Source organism: Anabrus simplex, chromosome 3 (genome assembly GCF_040414725.1).
Source record: "Anabrus simplex isolate iqAnaSimp1 chromosome 3, ASM4041472v1, whole genome shotgun sequence".
Taxonomy (NCBI): domain Eukaryota; kingdom Metazoa; phylum Arthropoda; class Insecta; order Orthoptera; family Tettigoniidae; genus Anabrus; species Anabrus simplex.
This window is the reverse complement of record NC_090267.1, coordinates 5,105,626-5,111,625: the sequence shown is the minus strand read 5'-3', so window position 1 is coordinate 5,111,625 and position 6,000 is coordinate 5,105,626.

Sequence of the window (6,000 nt, the reverse complement as noted above, 5' to 3'; positions counted from 1 at the left end):
AGGACAAGGCTAGGACTGAGAAGGAAGTGGCAGTGACATTAATTATGGCACAGCATCCCCCGTACTTGCCTGATGTAAAATTGGGAGCCATGGAAAGCCCGTTCATCAATCAATACTGATCTGCATTTAGGGCAGTCGCCCAGGTGGCAGATTCCCTATTTGTTGTTTTCCTAGGCTTTTCCTAAATGATTTCAAAGAAATTTATCAGAGCTGTCGGCGGTGGGGTTCGAACTCATAATATCCCGAAAGCAAGCTAATAGCTATATGCTGCAAACCACGTAGCCAACTCGCTCAGTAGTAGTAGTGGTGGTGAAAGACTGGAAGTCCGTATTGTTCGCAGAGGGGATGAGGTGACTAGGAAATTCAAAAACACTGTCGGTGTGGGTAAGAGTCTTGTATCATCGTTATTCATTTTCAAAATGACGGCTACTGTGCTCTCTTCTTCCTACCAACTACTTCGTACGGTTTTCGGAAAAGTTGAGTTCCTTTACGCACCGGACACGTATTTGAGCACCTTCAAATACCAAATATGCCAACTTGGGCAGGATACCGTTTGTCGTTTGGTCAGTTCCTACAAGAAAGGCCTACTGAACACGTGCTGGATTGTGCTACACAGGCAACGTAATTCTGCTAATCACTCATAACTGTGTAGGCCCTACTTTAGTAGAAAGAACTCATTTGAAATATGACATATCCTTCGTGTTTCCTCTAAAATGTATGCACTGCATGCCGCACACGCAGAGCGGATCTAATGTCTTAAGAAGAACGCACTCTAAGCGGAAGAAATTATATATGCATGGCGCTTAAGGTATGGAGTCGCAATTTCGCCTTGGCACCACCCACCAACGACATTAAAAATATAGACTGCTAATCTGATGGCTCTTTGAATCTACTTGAACCACTGGCAGCCATGACACTTGCAGGCAAAACATTTGCTTATTTTCTCTGAATCTGCCATAGAAAGGATCTGCAGAATTTGTTGTGTGATGAAGTACGGTCTTTGAGAAGGTGTGCAAGGTTAAAATAAATAAATAAATAAATAAATAAATAAATAAATAAATAAATAAATAAATAAATAAATAAATAAATAAATGAATGAATGAATGAATGTAGGCTATGAATTCAGTAGAATGAAATCAGGTGAGGTTTGACCAAGAGAGGTCCGGTAGAAATATTAAAGTGGTAAAATTGGTAGGATACCGTATGTGGAAGGAATGCTCACACAACCAGGGGTCAGGTGTTCTCAACTTTAGAATCTGGGGTTACCCCATTTAGTGGCCCCTTACAACAGGCAGACGATGCCGTAGAGATATTCTACACCGCAACCAACGGACGTATGTGTTGCACGTTGTACAGCAGTTCTTAGAAAGTAGCCGTAAGTAGCAAAACGCATAAAACATAACAAACCAGACAAAGAAACAAAATTTAAAAAATATACCAGAATGATACTGAAGGTATGTCATGAAAAGGCAGTGGTAACTTTCTCTACGCGTGTGAATTCCTCAATGAACTGCTGTACGTATAACATGTCTTAATGACTTTATTGTTAGTGCATGACGCCGAATTATCCATTCTTCTACATACGTAATTCTCGTTTTAACCAAGCAAATGCTCACCATATTCACTGCGCTTATTTCATTTTAACATCAATGCAACATTAAACATGTTTGAAAATGTCGTGTTTATTCTTAAATATACCTTTAATTTGCAATAACGTATAATCTCATCAATTCATTGAAGTGACAAGGGCTAACTGTTAAGACCAAGAAGTGGCAGCCGCCATGACAGTTGCAGGCAAAAGTTAGTTCGTCGTGCTTCAACCAGGGGCGCTGTAACGAGTATGTTTAGCAGTCTATACCTTTCATGTCGTTGCCACCAACAGCGCCGTATCAGCCGTCATGTTAGCCACTCGATAGTCTTTCTAGTAGTGCTGACAAGCGTAGGCGGTTCTCCGTTGATTGAATCGGGGATACGTTTGAAATGCCCCATCCGGTTAACTCCGGTACTACCGACGAATGGCGAGGGGAGGGGTAACGGAGAGCGTAGGTAGTGAGAAGGGTTGGAGTGGGGAGGGCATCCGTCACTAGCCAGTGCTCGGAGACAGGTTTGCGAAGTATACACTAAGTAACTTATAGCTGGCACGGCAGTAAACAGTAGAACGGATTCGTGCAATCACTCGTTGTGTTAAAGGTACGTCGGGTATTTTCCAATGCCAAAAAGGAAATCGGAGGTATGGCATGGTAGAAAACAAGCAAAATGTTCTTTATGCGGTCGGTTATGTGCAACAGGTGGGGGGACATCGAATCTTCTGGACCATTTAAAGCGTTTCCATAAGGAAAATATTGAAGCAAATTCTGATAATGATAGTGGTTACACCGTAGTGATGTATTGCAAAGATAACGAGGAAAAGAAAAGGATTGACGAAAAGCTAAGGAGATTCATTGTACGCGATATGTTGCCATTTATTCTGCGTTAAGGAAAATACATCGAAAGGTTTAAGTGACGTAGCCCTCTGGTATCTTCCTGTTCCAGCCACCTCTGCACCTGCCGAAATAATTTTTTCAACGGCTAGGTGGATCATAACGAATCGGCGAAATTCACTCTCTCCAGAATCAGCTAACAAGTTAATTTTTCTGAACGGGAACATTTAACGGAACAATGCACATTACGTAGGTCCATGTTTATTTAATTTTTGAAAGTCAGCAGTAATGTAGATATAACATTATTGTCACTGTGATCTGTATGTAAGCTACTTGGCACTGTACTGCGTTACTTCTATTTATATGATACCAGTAACATTGTTAGAACATTCTCCTATCCAATCTACCATGTAGTAAATGTATCAGTAAGAATTTGAAATTACCGCGTGGCAGATTACTCGTAAGTAAATCGGAGTTCCCACAGCCGACTTGATGCGTCGCTCTAGCTAGCTCCTTACCGGCCTTGACAATCGGGTCCACGTACTGTAATCGGAGTAGTTACACAGCTCGACACGTGGCGCTGGCGGCCGACCTATTTGCGGTAGAAATGCATACTTCTTTATGGAAAATATACTGACTTTGATTGCCGATTTATCGTAATTTAGAGTTATGAAGAATGTTACATAGGTTAATACTGTTAAAATGATTAATCCTAAAGGCTACTTTCGTTGATATTTACCAAAATGATGTGAAATGAAACTGCGGGGAGATGACTTAGTCCAGTTGACGTTCTGATATTGACTCTGATTGCCGATGTATCTTAATTTAGGGAATAAAATAGTATGTTACATTGACTAATAATGTTAAAATGATTAATCCTAAAGGCTACTTTCATTGATATGTGCCAAAACAACGTCGTGAAATGAAACTGCGGAGGATGGAGTAGTCCAACTGACGTTCCTTAAATGTGAGGAATAATAGTAATCGTTTTTATTACCATGGTATTTAGATACATAGCAGAACTTACCACAATGCTTTTGTCTTCTGATGTTAATATTGAGATTAAGAGTCATTGTTCAATTAGAGTTTTAAAATTCTTCAAGCGCTGCTCTCAGGAACTGGGCTGGACAAAACATAAAAGTCTTACTTTTTCCATATTCGCTGTATCCATAACATAAATATTTCGACTCAAACATGTTTAAATTTTAATTTCAATATATCTAGTTTCGGATTACATTTCATTCATACCTTTCACTAGAATATTAAATACCGGGCAAGTTGGCCGTGCTAAACTCAGACAATAATTTTTACTTGATATGCAGTAGAGTGGAACAAGTTGGCCGCGCGGCGTGCAGCCGTGAGCTTGCATCCGGGAGATAGTGGGTTCGAACCCCACTGTCGGCAGCCCTGGAGGTGGTTTTCCGTGGTTTCTCATTTTCACATCAGGCTGTACATTAATTAAGGCCACGACTGGTTCCTTTCCACTGTTAGCCCTTTCCTATTCCACTGGCGTCATAAGACCTATCTGTGTCGGTGCGACGTAAAACAAATAGCGAAAAAAGAAGAAGAATTTAAATGAAAATTCAGTGAGAGAAAAGTATTTTGAGTAAATAAATCGTAAACTGTTCTCTGCTTGACGATGATGCTTGTTGTCTAAAGGGGCCTAACATCTAGGTGGTCGGTCCCATTACTCAGGTAACAACAATTCATATGTTGGCCTTACCTTCATAGCAGTAGTGATTCTTACTTGTAAATGTTAAATGTTAAAGTTCAGATTATCTTGGATAAAGATGTGTTGTGTTGTCATATGACAAATACGACACCGCCTAAAGGATTATTCTATGCAAGAAAATTCATGGGTAAAAATACCTGATTAGCGTGATTAGCTGCCACTCCCGGAGGCCCGGGTTCGATTCCTGGCCCTGCCACGAAATTTCAAAAGTGGTACGAAGGCTGGAGCGGGGTCCACTCAGCCTTGGGAGGTCAACTGTGTAGAAGGGGGGTATCGATTCCCACCTCAGACATCATCGAAGTGGTTTCCCATAGCTTCCCACTTCTCCTCCAAACAAATGCCGGGATGGTAACTAACTTAAGGCCACGGCTGCTTCCTTCCCTCTTCCTTGTCTATGCCTTCCAATCATCCCATCCCCAACACAGGGCCCTTGTTCAACATAGAAGTTGCGGCCGCCTGGGCGAGGTACTGGTCATCCTTCCCAGTTTTATCCCCCAACCCGCAGTCTCAAGCTCCAGGACACTACCCTTGAGGTGGTGGGGGTGGGATCGCTCACTGAGTCCGAGAGAAAAGCCAACCCTGGAGGGGTAAACAGAGTAAGAAAGAAAGAAAGAAAGAAAGAAAGAAAGAAAGAAAGAAAGAAAGAAAGAAAGAACGAAGGTAAATACCCGAAATAGAAACGGAAAACTAAGATGAGAGTGCTACCTGCTTTTAGCCACTCCGTAGTTTTGTCCTGGTCTACAGAGAATTCGTGAAATGATAGTGTCCCTTTGCTTTTTTTTCCTGTTCGGAATACCAAAAAGGCACACAGCACTATATATTGGAATACTTCCTAACAAGTCAAAGAAAAGGAAATCACCACACCATTAAAACGAATTAGTGCATAAATTAAAATCCTTGTTCAGGACGAAGTTACAGCGAGAAATCCCTTTGTTCTTGTTTCCATAAAATTTCTACTCGAAGTACGAAAAGGTGCATAATTATGTCACAAATTCCAAGATTTTCAAACCTAGTACAGGGATGGCGAACCTATGACACGCGTGTCACACCACACGCATATTAACGTTTGTATGCACGTCTTGTTCTATAGACTATACATACCTCATGCATCATATATTCATAATGTATCAGGTTTAAAAATAAGTACCGAAAATCTAATTTCAAGTTCCATTCAGACGTGCATTATGGCAACACTGATAGAGATGTCAGATGCATTCGCTCTCCCACATCAGTCAATTACTGAAGCTTGGCTTGTCTTAGTATAAGCGTTTATTGTTTTGAATTCTGTAAGACAAATAGTTGCTAAGAGATTATCCCTATTTTGAGATTAGGAAAATCTATCGCACTTTATTTCAAGCCTGTTATTGCACACTTGAGTGATATTAAGGTCAATTTTTTTGAATGGCAGTTTAGAAATGGAGCTGACTGAATTTCAAGATACCGGTCATGGGTGAACGAATTCTTACAGCTCAGTAAAGCACTGGTGAAAATCGAGTGTGCTTTTGATGGTGAATACTCTCTCCAGAAACCGGAGAACTTAATACTCGAACAGTGGAACAGCCTCGGCCATGAAGAAACTTGCTACAGCGCTACTTACTCATACACCTGCGAGCTACTGTTTTCTACAATGAACGTTGTGAACAGTTAGAAACCATCTTGGTTCAGACCTCAGTGCTTCTTGCTTGTTATTGAAGACAAGAAGTTATGAACCTAACATAAATGTCATCGCTACTAAGATTCAGCTACAAGTTTCACACTAAAGTTGAGAATGAACGTCCTTTGGCAGTACTAGTCATCTTGATTTCTATATCTAATAATACTTAATGACGTCTTAAATCGTACACATTT